Source organism: Ammospiza caudacuta, chromosome 1 (assembly GCF_027887145.1).
Source record: "Ammospiza caudacuta isolate bAmmCau1 chromosome 1, bAmmCau1.pri, whole genome shotgun sequence".
Lineage (NCBI taxonomy): Eukaryota > Metazoa > Chordata > Aves > Passeriformes > Passerellidae > Ammospiza > Ammospiza caudacuta.
Genome location: NC_080593.1, coordinates 103,378,012 through 103,392,610, shown reverse-complemented (window position 1 = coordinate 103,392,610; position 14,599 = coordinate 103,378,012). Strand labels below are relative to the sequence as shown.

The following is a 14,599-nucleotide window of genomic DNA, read 5'->3' as shown; positions in this document are numbered from 1 at the left end:
AGACAAGTACATCTAGGATGTAAAGGTGGCCAAGACTCAAGTTTTCTTGTACCCTTCTTATTGCTTAAGTATTTATAAATTTTCTTCCTACCATAGAAAACTTGGAATTATTTGGCTTTGACCAACCTGTTCTAGGGGAAGCTGTTCCTGCCCAGGGCAGAGGGGTTGCAAACAGATGGTCTTTAAGGGCCCTTCCATCCCAAAGCATTCTGTGATTCTATGGCTCCCTAATACTGCTCACAGGAGTTGCTTAGGCAGAGTTGAGCATCATACACCTTTATTGGCTCTGTTCTCCTGCTCTGTGGTAATTTCTATGAACAATTTACTTCCTCCCCCAAAGGCATTAACTAATTCCAGGTTAAAACTAATTCCAATTAAAACTTCCAGGTTTTCCTGTTGTATCTTCAGACTCTCATTGTTTCAGTATGTGGCCAACTAGTTTCTTTCCTAACCTTAATATTTTTATGCATGCTGTGTATTCCTTTATTGCTAAGGAGAATTACACAGCATGTCTGAAGTTATCCCAGAATGGTGCAGCCCATGCAGACTCCCATCTATCCAAGACAAACTCAACTCCAGAACTGGCTTTCTTGAAGTAGTAGGAGGAGGAAGGAATTATTCATTAACACAGCTATGCCTTTTCCCTTTTCTTTCCCTGACCAAATGCTTTCTGAAGCTCCCCTCCATTATTGTTTTATTACTTTTATGAAGCTCAGGTACATCAGTGAGACTGATTTTCCAAGCAGAGAGCTTGCCACCTCAGAATCCTTGCTTCTCTTTGTCTTTAAAGCAGTAAGAGTTTACTGAGTGAATGTGGGGCAAGATGAGGATGTAAGAAAGTGCCTCAGTCTGTGTAAGTTGGCCCCAGACCACAAGGAATTTTGGAAGTCAGAAATCATCCAAATCTGTTTCACATGGCAGTAAATTGGTACAGTCAGCACTGCACACAATCCCTTGTTTGTCCTCAAAATCTGGGAGAAAATTCATTCTGGGTTCATTAGCTGATGAGCCCATTGTGCATGAACTTTTGTTGGCAGTGGCCTCTAATAATACACATTCTTCAGAGCTGAGAGCCTCTGGCCACTGTCGCTTCAAGTGGAGATCCTCACGGGCAACCATCTCCAATTACTACGGGATGTTACAGAACTGACCCTTCTCTCTTCTCCTGCCAGGAGCAAGGTGGCCTTTATATGTAACAAAAAAAGAAACACATGAGCTGTGATGTTAAGTTAAATAGCCTGGTGAGCCCTTGCTGTTACACTGTTTCTTCTGGAGAGGAGGAGGGAGCCTGGAAGTTGCGAGGTTGTGTAATAGGTGCTGGAGACAATACCGCTGTGCTCCAACACTAATCGGAGTGTTTACAACCCTCCCTTTTGTAGCGTCCACTGAATAGCACAAATTCCTGTGGGGGACCTTTTACATTGCCGCAGGAGGTGGCACAAAGAGCTCATTCGACAGGGACTAAGCAGCATTGAGTCCCAAGTGAATAAATGGAGCAGGTGGCACGCTGCCACAGTGTTAATGTGTCCAATAGGCCGGGGATTATGCTTGAGGCTGTGGGAATGAATCGGCTCTGCTTCTGACTGAAACAAATTCCCCTGTTGATGAGCAGTCCTGAAAGGGATTCAAATTACGCAGGTGCTCAACGTAACAGAAACTTGCATTGTAAGAGGCAAAAAAACCCCCACAACATTGCTTATAACACCACCGTAAACAGGATGCATCTTGAGATGGGGATGTGTTCCTTGGCACAGGTCACCTCAAGCAGCATCCAGAGCCTTTCTTCATTTCCCTCGCATTCCAGAAAGCGCTAGAGAGAAGTGGGTAACTCCTCTCAGGAGGTCAGATTTATTATGTGGGATGAAGCCAAAGCCAGTGGCTGTTCTCATGTGAATTGAGGAGTTCTGTCAGCAGTAACATCACATGGCAGGTGGCCCAGGTGCCCCCACTATGGGGCTGTGTCAGCTCCTGCACCGAGACTGATGGCTTGTGGTATTTGCTGACCTCTCACTCTGACTAGTGTAATCTCACAACTCCTCTGGCCATACCCATCTTTAATCACTGCCAAAAGAATCACAAAATCACAAAATGGGTCAGGTTGGAAGGGACCACAGTGGGTCACCTGGTCCAACCTCTCTGCTCAAGGAGGATCATTCCAGAGCACACAGCACACATCTGTGTCCAGATGGTGCTTGAATATCTCCAGCAAGGGAGACTCCACAACCTCTCTGGACAGTCTGTTTCAGTGCATGGTCACCTGCACAGTGAAGTTCTTCCATATATACAAGTGGAACTTCCTGTGAATCCGTTTCTGCCTGTTGCCTCTTACCCTATTGCTTGACACCACTGAGAAGAGCCTGGCTGCATCCTCTTGGCATCCTCCCTCCTTCAGATACTTACAGATATTGATGAGGTCCCCTCCCAGTTGTCCCTTCCCAAGGCTGAACAGATCCAGCTCCCTCAGTCTTCCCTCGTAACAGACATGCTCCGGCCCCTTAATTATCTCTGTTGCCCTCCACTGGGTCTGCTCCAGGAGCTCCATGTCTCTCTTGTACTGAGGAGCCCAAAACTGGACCCAGCACTCCAGATGCGGCCTCACCAGTGCTGAACAGCGGGGCAGGATCACCTCCCCCGACGTGTTGGCAACGCTCTTCCTACTGCAGCCCAGGTATCATCGGCGTTCTTGGCCACAAAGGCCACTGCCTGCCCATGGCTCAGGGACGCTTACGTTCCTCGTGTTCCCAGAGGAGAGATGGACCTGCTGCCTGCCGGCTCTAGGCGGCTGTTGAGGGAGCTTCACATATATCTCGCCGAGGTCCGTCGCCGGGACGGAGGCCGGGGTCCCCTCAGGCCGCCGGACCCCGCTCCCACGGGCCTGGGGGCTTCAACAGCCGTGGGGGGCAGAGAAGCTGGAAGCACGCCCGCGACGTGCTGGCCCCTGGGAGTTGTAGTGCGGCGGCCTGCAACGACCTGTAGTGCCCTTGCCGGCAGCGTCCCCCAGGAGAACTACAACTCCCGTTGTGCTCTGCGCGCGTGGGTGGGGGGACACCGGGCCCGCCCGCCTCACCTCCCCGCCCTCACGGCCGCGCGGAGCGAGGCAGCGGCGCGTGCGCGGTGGCGTGAGCTCGCGCCGCTCCCCGCCCGTCCCTGTGAGCGCCGGGCGGCGGCGGGATGGGGCGCGAGGCGGGGCGTGCCCGCCGCGCCTGAGGCCGAGGCGGAGCCGCTGCGCGGCCGAGCGGGACCCCCCAACGGTCAGTGCGGGGCGCCGGGGGCGGGCGGTCCGGCCCGACACCCCGGTGAGGGCCGCGGGGCCGTTCCGGGTCCGGGTAGGCGGGCGGGGGCGGAGGAAGGGGGGGGGGGGGGGGCGCACAACTGGCGGCGCGAGCCGCCACCGCCCCGCGGCGCGCGCGGCTGCCGGGTGGGGGAGGGGCCGGCGCGGGCTGCTCGTGCGAGAGCGAGGGGCGGGGCCTCGGGAGGCTCCGCCCATTTTCCCTCGGGTCGCCTCTCGCCCTCCCTCCTTTGCCTTCCCTGCCTCCTTACCTCCCTCTCTCCTCTCTTTCCTTGCTTTTCTCCTTCCCTTGCTTTCCGTTCCCCGCCAGTGTCCGGCCCCTGTGCGATACTTACGGGCCGTGCTGTCCCTCCTGCCCTTACGGGCACCTTGTGCGCTCTGTTTCCTTGGGGGTTTGCTCCCTTTGGGTCGTGCGGGGTTCGCTGCAGCTCAGTCTGGGCTCTTTGCAAGGTCGTTTTTAGTTGGGAGAGGGAGGGGAGGTTGTGGGGAGGGAGAGGTCAGGGATTTATATTCTTTTGCCTTCACCTAGAGGTCTCATCTTAACACAGTAAAAGAAAATTTACTGTTATTGTAATTTTTCTGCATCTAGCAGGTTCTATGGATGTCATGTTTCCTACCTGATAATATGGTTTAGAAAGTGTGTGTTAGTGTTCATCATAGAATCACAGAATGGTTTGGAAGGGGCCTCAGAGACCATCTACTTCCAACCCTTCTGCCATGAGCAGGGACACCTTTCACTAGACCAGGTTGCTCTGAGCCCCATCCCAGACGGCCTTGAATGCTTCCAAGGATATCTTAGTGGGTGATGCATGAGCAAATACATCTTATTTTTAAGTGCTAACATGTTTAAATGAGTGACAAAGATAATGCCAGCAATCCACACTGAAACTATCTGTTCATGAGAATGAGAATGGTGTGGTTTGGATTTACTCCACCCCAGTGTCCCTGAGGTTAATGATAATTGTTGATAGAAAATAATAATTTTTAAAACCCCAGGCTAAGGCCTTTTTGCCAGTTGCATAAACCAGGGTGATTTGTGCAAGTCCCTTGTTTCAGCACAGGAAAAGAGCCCTAACTGTGCCCTTACACAGGTTTCTGATCTGGAGACAGCTTGAAGTGCTTGCCATGAGTGCTCTGCACTGCCATAGCCCACCCACCCTTTCAGGGGCGGTGTTAAGGTTTTGTTGGATATGATGCAGGATGGTAATGCATGTAAATTTATTAATGAGCTTACAGGGGAATGGCAGGGGGATCCCTTAGATTTGGGGTTTGATGTTACTTGAGGTAACATCAAACTTTGGGGTTTGATGTAACTTGAGGTGCTGCATACAGCTCGTGGTGGATGGTGCTGTGCTTCAGTTCATTTCAGCTCAGTCTGGGAATAATCCCTACGGTCGGTGTGACAAGCTCTTGGGGGGCTCTTTTCTACAGAGAAATAAACAAGAAATAAACAGGAATTTTAAAAAGCCCTTCCAAACTGTTGTAGTTTTGAGCATTTAGTACTTCTAAGTGTGTGAAATTAATTAACCCTTTTGCTATAATGTTCTAGCTAACTACAAGAATAGAATGTCTAGTTTGTTGAAGTAGGGAACTTTACATTCCCAGTCCTACAGATCTCATTTCTAGGTTGGAGATAATAAATTTACTTTAGTCTTCCCACATCTGAAATGTAACATGGGAATAGCTGCCTTCAAATCTTAATACTCCACGTGCAACTTCTGCATTGTTGTGTCTTAGTTCAGGTGTGTTCAGGGGTAGGAGGGCATATTTTGTACTTTGGATTGGTGGGGCTTTTCCCCAGAGTAAGGATTTCACAGTGAAATCACTGGTGTGATTGTAGTTATGTGGGGAAGAAAGTTCTTTTTCTGTAGGGCAGATTATTTCCATTTCTATATGTCTGCACTGGAATAAATTGTCCTGGAATTGCCATAACTGCGTTCCTGCTTCAGAGCTGCACGGCTCGGTTCTGCAGATGTGCTTAAAGCAAAGCTGACATGCACAAGCCCTGCATCTGACTCTTTAGGGTTCTCATCTCCACTGCTCCCTTCAGGCACTCTTCCCAGTGAGTTTTAGCTGTATTTTCTTGCAGAAAAGGTTTGCATATTTCCTGAGTAAACACTGCTGTTTCCTATGGGCAGTTCTTAGACTAATATGGAAGATGCTGCTGTTCAGCAATAAATATCACCAAATGCTAATTTACTTTCCTTGGGTAGAGCTTGGTATCATGTAGCTAGCCCCAAAATGCCATAATATAGGATGATATTTACCTTCAGTTTATGGGAGTGTAGTGTAGCATAATCTATCAAGCTTGTCTCTGAACTAATGTATCTGATTATGTGGAATCACTGAATGTTTTGCTACCCTTACCACTAGTCATGGTTTGCTATGTGCAGGGTGTGCTATCCTTCATCAACTCCTCCTGCTGTTCCTCAGAGCCTCATGGAGGGTAGTTTTCAAATTGTTGCTCAAATAAAAACAAAAAAAAAAGTATATCAAATGGGCCCAGAGCTGGGCTGGAAGTACCTTATGGAGTAGGAAGTTTTGCTTAGGCTGCACCCCCAGAGGTGGAGGTGTTGGGGGGTGACTGCTGTCCAGATGAGGTTCACATCTTCTGCTTGCCATGGCCAAAACCAGAAGGGTAAGGATGCAGGCTGAGTTTAGAAAAAGGAAGGGTGTGACTCCATTCCTGTCCATACTTACCCTTCTCATCCCAACCATCCCTCGCCATTTGGGCTTGACATCAGGGAATACAAACTCGCTTGAAGGTGTGGGGGTACAGCAGAGTGAAACAGACTTTGATGGTGGCAGCAACAGCAAGTTTGCAAAGCTGAATAGCAGCAGAGGTGCAGTGCTCCCTGATTGCAGTTTGTCTTTAGGCTGCAGTAAAAACTGGGGAATGGCAGCTTCCTTGGGGCAGCTGCTGGGAAGTGGAGGATTTATGTGGTATTACCCAAGGAAGGAGTGGTGATCCAGTAAGTTGGCTCACACAGTAAGTTGGCTCAGATATGTCCAAGGAGTTTCTAGTTCATTCTGTCCTGTTACTAGTGGATAATGTACTAGGAAACATTTATTTAGGTTTCATCAGTAAAGTGCTGTGACAATTTTGAACTAGTAGGGAAGAATTTGTGAAAAAGATAAATATCAGGTACAGTGACTTCAGTGGATAATAGGAAGGTAAAAACAACATTTAATACCTGAACAAAGTATGTCTGACCAAAAATATTTGGAATGTGTAATAGGGTCCTTAGTGTTTCTTATTATTAATGATAATTTATTATTATCATTAAAAAAGCACAGAAAGCATCTCTTTTTCTAATCTAATGATGAATTCCACGTATTCATCAGAGATCTGCAAATTCAAAGCCATGAGATCACAGCATTTAGAGCAATCAGTTCACTACCCACAAGCAGTATTTCCTTTGATAACTAATTAAGGTGTGTTTAAATAGAGAACATGATTTGGTATTTTTTTCCTTGTCTAGCTCCTGTGATGCTCAGTAAATAAAAGTACAGATAATGAAGATGTCCTAGTTTCTTGCAGAAGCAGCTTGGTGTAGGATCCTGACTAAGAAATAGCAACTAATTATTTACTAAACACATAATTTTATAATAATAATGAAAAAGTGCTTGCCAGATGCTAAAACAGTAATAATATAAATCAGTACGTACAGTGAATTGTTAATGTGTATTAATAGTAATGTTATATTTAGCAGAGTTTAAAAACATATTTATAGAGGAAATGTTGTATTTTAAATTAGCAAATTTAGTATTGGAATAGGAAATAGTGCAGAATAAAATAGTGCAACTATTCTGATATAATACTAATAATTGAAGAATGTGATGTAAGTCACTTCATCTATCCTGGTGTGCCCTTAATTGTTAATAGCTTGCTGTCTATCCATTTGTTATAAGTGCTAGGGAGGTATGCAGGAATACAGACCTTATGCAATCAATGCAAAGAGAAAATTTCTTTAAAAGAAGGCAGATGATCCTTGGTGGTGCCCATTAATGTATGATATGAGCTTGTAGGTGATCCCTGCCTTGCCTGTGCTCCCTGGAGGAAGCAGGGCATGGTTCACGATCGGTGCCAGCTGCAGCGCGACAGGAGCCAGCGCTGGGGCAGGGCCTGTGCAGGTGCACAGATCCCTACTTTGTCATAGGGATAGGCCCCCCTTCAGGGCAGTGGAAGGGTCAGCTGCCCAAACAGGTTCCTCATATCCACTCTGCCATCTTTATTCTCTTTCTCACCCACAAGGCACAGAGCTTTTTTAGGCTGGCTATTCTGGTCTCTGGAGGCACACAAGGAAAGCAGGGGATGAGTGATGGCTGTTTGCATGAGGTGGGAAGGGCCAGATGGTTGCTGGAGAGGAAGAAAGAGGAGCGAGTGCTGGGTAGTAAGGTTTGACATTCCATATCAGAATGCAGGTTTGGACCAAACTGAAATTTATTTTAAGGAGAATAAATTTAGTTTCGTGTTCGTTGCTTTGTACATTTCTTAGCAGTGACTAATTCTTGAGTCAATTCCAATAGTTATGTATAGATAAAATGTATTTTTGTACATTTTCATCTTCTCTAGTATGAAAATTTCCCAGGTTTCTGTTATCTAGGTGAAGGCAGCTCATAAAACCTGTGAAACAGGTTTTCTTCCTGTTTCTCAGTTCAGTAGGATCTCTGGGCTTTTCCTGTCACTAAAGGACAAGACATCTGGCAGAAAGGAGCTCTTGGAACTGATCATAGAACTCTACTACCAGAGCTTGAAGAATGATTTTTGAAAACACAATATATGATGATAATTCTTAACTTGACACTAGTAGAAAAAGGATATCACAGTGGCAAAAATTGCAGCTTCTCTTTCTCATAAAAAAATAAGTTAGAAAATTCCAAGGGTATTACTTCTCTTTAAAATCATATCTAACTTGTAAAATAGGACTTACACCTATTTTACTTACACCTATGAGCTTGAAGCTATAATTTAATGTTTATCCTCTAATGGCTTTTGTGAAGTTTAACATTTATCTTACCCTGGTGATGAAGCTTGTTGCTACTTTAACATTTCTAGCCTGCCCTGTTGTGTTTTGTAAATACAAGGATCAGCAGTCAGGTGCAGAATTTTTCTGGATGTTGCCATGAAAATAAATTTTCAGTGAGTTTTATTAGCATTAATTAAATTGAGTGCTGAATGTAGATTCTAGTGCTAAACATGCCAGCAATTAAACTCTCTCATTTCATGCTAGTAGTAGTGGTTTTCTACCATGAATACTCTGGAAGTTCATAATTCTCTGGTATTGTTTTCCTATATCCAGTATACTGCTTTCACATACTTAATGCTGAGTGTGTTAATGTAGTGTATAATTACTGATAAAAGGTAATTAAGTTGACAGATATTTTACTGTATTTGTACTGCTCCAGTAGATTTTAATACTGTGAACCAAATGCTGTATATAAAAGTGTAATGCTAAACTGTAAAGAACCCAAAATACCTTTTGTTTTTTAACTGGATTCAAAGAAAAGAGTAATTTCCTTTTCTGCATTTCAGTTGTGGGGGCTTTAAAGGAGATACCATTCCTTTAAGATAGCCTAAGGAGCTTTTTATATTTTATGGGACATTTTAATTGATTGAATGGACTAAAACCTTGGGGGCAAAAATACCAAGTGATTGAACAGATTTACCCAGAAACTCTTTGGATTATTTCAGTCCAGTGGTTTCAGCTTTTCTTGTTCTTTAGATGTTTTAATCTTGACAAATTCTCTAGGTTTTCTACATGCTGGCCACTTGTTAATTCTAGATGCAGAGATCTTTCACAGGTCATGCTTCTAAAGTTTTCATTCTGAAATTTGGGGTTGCAGTTCTCCAAAATTCATGCAGTTTGCACCACTGGGGAGCAGATGCCTTTTAAGCAGACAGGTTTTGAAACATGGTTGGAGGAAACAAATTTCAACTTTCCAGCTGAAAGAGGAAGTGATGAACCTGTGGAGTTCTTTGCTGCTATAGTATATTAGTGGGATTGATATACTAGGATGTATATTTAAATACATCTTCCTTCACAAAGATAAATAAGAACTGATTTTCTGGCAATGGCTTTCAAAATGTACCTTTGAATATGCCAGAACCTGTATACAACCCCAAAAAGCAGTGGAGAAGGCACATCAGTTTTACCTATGTCATTAATTTTGTGTGCTGCAATTTTATGATATTTTATTTGGTCTATGATCAAATTTCTTTGCAGTTTTCTGTGCTTCTTTTGGTTGCTCATTTTTGATAAATCCTTTAGTAAGTAAGGTTTTAATGTTACTTCAGTCAAACTGCAAACACATCTAAAAACACATCATACACAAGCATGTAAAAGAAGTTTGCAGTTGGTATGTATCATTAGAACAGTCAGTTTTGGTGAATATTTTGACAGGTAGGTTTATTACATTTGGTGGGTTTTCATACTTATGTGCAAGGATTTCACCACTCTTAAAATTGCCTTACACTGATGGAGGCAGTTTATCTTCTTTTGAGGGAGGGATAGGACAGAGGCCATCTTTGGTCTTAGTATTTTCAGGCTTCCATTAAACTATCTGCTCTAATTTTAATTAAAGCAGCATGACTTATGTTTAGACAAGGCAACACAACAGATTTAGAAAGGCAATCAGATCTTCTTTGGTCCTGTGCTATCAAATACCAAACCTTTCCTCCATCTCTGAAGCATACAGTATTTTTAGTGTTGTATTTGTGTTATTATTCAGTTAATTTTTATTATTTTGGACTAGTAGGTTGAAAACATCAATCAGTGAATTTCTTAAGGTATGGGAGGTTTTTTGTGGTATTGTCAAGATGTAGGATTGCTGAAAATTTCTGCAGTAGATGCTACAGGCTGAGCTAAATGAAGCCTGTTTTAGAAAGTATATGTGAATTTAATTTTAAATTCTAAGGATATTTATACATTTTTCTAGAAGGCAGGTGTTTCATGTAAGTTTTCTTCTAAGGCTGACTAAATTGGCATAGAAGATAAGGCAAATAGTGTGAACTTGTGGGTCTTGCTGCTGTCCCAGTAACTGGCACTTTAATGGATGGCAGATTCCTGCTTTCCCTGCAGAGACCAACAGCTGCCCCATGGTGGGGTGGGTGGTGCCACACCTTGCCTTACATGTATTTCTGAATGCTTTCTGTGTTCACATGCGTGACATTTTGCAACATCTCAGCCCTGGAGGTGATGATGTTAATCATAATTAATAATCTGCTGAGCTTGTAAATATTTAAATTGACTTGCCCCTTGGGTATTGAGTGAATCTGGGGCAGACATGGAAAGCAGAACTTGTTAATCCCATCTCTACGTATGGTACTGAAAAAAATAACTAAAAATTCAGAAATTTGCTGAAAGGCTAAATCCTTCATGTGGTGTTAATGAAGAGCTGTCACTGGCATTAATGGAAATATGTCTGGGAAGAAGAGATGGTATAGCCCTACTCTTGTATGGAAAGGTAACATACCATGCTAAATTTTTCTTTTTTTTTTTTAATATATCATGAGTTTGAAAGACATTGACATCTATTCCCACAGGTTCCTGCTGCAGACATAACATGGATCAGCAAAACAATTATTTTGTTGGCATGTCTCAAAACAGATCTCAAAATAAAACAAGCTACATCAGAAAAAAACCTTTTGGTGGGTAGAACTGCATCTACAATAATGCTGTGCTAAAAACTGCTGTGCCGGGAGCACAGAAATGTTACACATCAATCCATTATTGTTAAGTTGGGAAAACATTTGTGTGCAGCCCAGTCTGTGCTTGATTCTACTCAAATTGGACTTAATAAAGCAACCAGTGAAGGCTGATTTTCAGGTGAATAGCCACTGATGTTAGCTTGATAATAAACAGGGCTTTTAAGCCAAAAACAAAGGTGATAGACATAGATATCAAATAATCACTAAGAATAATCAGCTGATAGAAACAGTTATTAAATAATCACTAAAAATAAACTGTTTCTGGATCAAAGTCTTCTTTTACTTTTCCTTTCTGCTGTTATGGTAGAATGGGTTTTATCTCAACCACCATAGTTCCATTTAATATTCACTAGAAGCTGAACATGTTTTGCTATTGTTGCACTGGAACATGCAGGGTTTTAAACATGAAAAGAATCATACATGGAAATTTATAATCTATGTCCTGTATCACACTATGAAGAGATCCAAGCAAAGCTGTTTTTTGCTTCCTCTTCTGCTACAGAGTTGTCAGTTCAAGTGACATCCTGTAATTGATAGATCTTTTCATCTATGCTCAATAGATGGTGGCAAAAATGCAATGTAAAGCATAAGAAAGTTAATTTTCACAGTTCAAGCCCTAAAGGTTTGTGTGTCATTAATATACTTTCAGAAATTGCTTCTTTCTGGGTATGATAAGGCCATAGAATTGAATATTCTTTGCCTTTGGTAAGGATTGTTTGTACTGCCCTCCCAGTTAAAGGATTATGAAGTGACTTCTGCAAAGTTAATGCTGTTTGAAAATTCTATGAATAAAATAACGATCACAATCCACCCAACTCAGTGAAGAAGCATGGTGCTTCTAATTGATTTTTTTTCTATATCCAGTCTGAAAGATGGTATTTGAATACTGGATTATAAAGCCCCGCAGTCGGGACTCAGCGTGCAGTTCTGCGTGCAGCACCACGCTCTGCCGTTCCCTCTGCGTGTGAAGCAGGTTTATGGAGTGTGCAAGGCTCTCTGTGGCTCTCTGTGTCTGGGGGTGGCAGCAGGTGCCTCTCGAAGGACAAACCAGCAGACACCCCAGTGCAGTGGTGTTGGCAGAGGGGCACACACCAGTCCTGCTTTCGCTGCAGTTGGTGCAGGTACAAAAGGTGATGGTGCTGCAGCAGCAGTGGCACCTGCCTGCACATGCCAGCTGAATGTGTTCCCAAGAGTGCCACAGAGCCTGAGCTCCACTGCTGCCAGGAGCCTCACAGTGCCTCTCCACTGCTGCTGTTGGATTTGCCAGGTGAATTGCTGCTGTTACAGGAAGGCCAGGGCATCACAGTGTGCATTTCTGGTGTGTGGGCATTCCCAGATTTGCTGCCACTGTTAAATCCAAAGCAAAGAGTCTTTGGTAATTGCTGTTTACCCTTGCCATTTCTAGTATTTTAGCATGTGTTAGCTAAGACACTTAAAAAAAAATCCCCACAAAACACAAAAATATAGTTTTTATAGGTCTAGTTGTTTTTTGCTGGGTGTTAGAACTGAGTGTGTAGAGCTCTGGCCTCTCTGGAAAACTAGATTCTGTTCTGTCTTGTTTGATCTGTCACAGGTAGTCTGCAGATGCTGTTGAAAGAACAGCAGAAGTGCTTAAAACTCCTGTAAAATACTTCATGCCAAATCTATTGGTTTTTCTTCTGCTTCATTTTGCATTTTTTACTCTGAATAGCACTTGCTTTTTAAACATCATTTGTAGTACATTCAGCTCGACCAGTCATGGGTTTAGGATGTTTGGTTTTTTCCCCTGACTCCACTGAATTGACAGCTGTTCTCAGGCTGGCTGCATTCAGGTACTGGAGTGTGACTGAGCAATGCTGTAATTTAAATCTCTGATCAGGGGAATTTGTCATTAAATAGATCCAGCCCAGGAACTGATTAAAGTATAACAATTAGTATTAATTTGCAAAATCATAATCTCTGTACAACTTGCTGCAGACCTTTGGGTACTAGACTGCTCTTTGAAGAACTTGTCAGAAAATGTGAATTGTAAGAAGACTTGGATACAGTTCCAAGGGCAGACAAAACCCATGGTGATACTGTTTATAGTGATTGTTAAGAAAGTAAACTGCACACCTTTTGTTGTATTTTCCTGCCTTCCTTTGTTAAGTATTGAAAGTAAAACTTTCTGTTCTCTTGGTGGTACAAGTGGGAATTTGGAGAGGTGGACAAGAGAGAAGGGGCAGGGTTGTCACACCAGGAATAATTCTAAAGCCAGTCTAAACAATAGTGGGTATTAGATATGTTGTACAGTGTGGCAGTTTTCAGAAGTATAGGAGGGTTCAATACAGTTGTAGTATTCAATTCAACTCTCAGCAATTAGCTCTTATCAAAAGCTACCATTTTTTAATTTGTGCTGAAAAGTTTTGTATCAGAGGCTGGTACTTCAATTTTATTTTTTTTTAAAAGCACTAACTACATTCCTCAAACTGTTTCTGAGAATTCAGCTAGCAAGAAAATATATTTTCTGTAATAACGAATATTTTCTAATGAATATTTTGCTAATCAGGCAAATCTTTTTAGTGCTATTTGTAATTTAGAGGGGGAACCTGTATTTGGCTGGAGAAGACCTCCCAGATTGCCTTGCTTATGTGTGGCCCATAATTTGCAGAAGTTTTAATGAGAACTGAGTGTGGGAGAAATAGAAGGTGGTGAGGGAAACCTGGGAAACAGCGAGCAGCCAAGAGGTGAGGTTAGATGAGACACTGGGTGTGGAGAACAGGAATGGTGAAACTGGGCTTGCACAGGTCCAGGCTGTGAACACCTGCTTGGTGAGGAAAAGATTGTGAGATAGACAAGGTGCAGTCCTGATTGTGGAGGAGCTGCACTGCAGGAAAGGGGACAAGGAAGCAAATGGAGATAATCTGGGGAAGAGTGTGACTAAACCACAAGTGAGAAACTAATGTACCAGGCTTGAGTGCTGTTACTGGAGGTATTGGATTACTTTGTGCTGACAAGACCACAAGGAACCAAGACCAGGATTTGCTGGGGTTAAAAACAGAGAATCCCAAACAGTGGAGTAGCACATTGCCAAGAAGTTTGGAGAATGAGAAATTATTCTCAGGGTGGGCAGTAGCAGTTGCAGTGCAGGTGGCTGATTAGTCAAGCAGAATTCTGGCCTGGGTGCAGTGCCTGTCTGCCTTGCGGTGCAGAATTTAGGCCTTCTGCTTGTTACTTGAGAAAGCTGCCATGCAAAGCAATTCAACAGCTTGTTAGCTGGACAGTTATTTGCAAGAATGCCTCTTAAATATTTGGTTGTGATCATAATGTAGTGCACTGCTTTGAAACTGCTTCCATGACCATTGGTTCAGCTGAGGAAAGATATGGGAGGACTTGCTCTGATATCCCTGAAGGATGGAATGAGCCACATGCTGGGGAGGGCAGGGGGAGCCACTTGTGGGGCATAGTTTGTGTACCCTCTGTGTAGGGCTTTGGTCGTTACCCTGTAACAAAGATCTGTGCCCAGACTTTCCTTGTAGACTACTTGCTTTGGAGAGGTAGTGGGATACCTGCCTCTTCTGGGAAGTGGGATGTTACAGTGAAATAGGAGTGTGACAGTATAGCCAGTGCTGGAGGCAGCA

General features: G+C 43.5%; 1 protein-coding gene across 3 annotated transcripts in view; it reads left to right on the top strand.

Annotated features, from left to right (window-relative positions):
• The first annotated feature begins 3,113 nt into the window (after window positions 1–3,113).
• The window catches only part of RALBP1 (ralA binding protein 1), a 32,804-nt gene continuing 21,318 nt past the window's right edge, over window positions 3,114–14,599 (top strand). The window contains exon 1 of one of the 3 annotated variants that reach the window (XM_058825273.1): window positions 3,114–3,251. The gene's annotated coding sequence lies outside the window, so the exon portion shown is untranslated. The other 2 variants (XM_058825262.1, XM_058825281.1) reach the window with 2 other exon arrangements.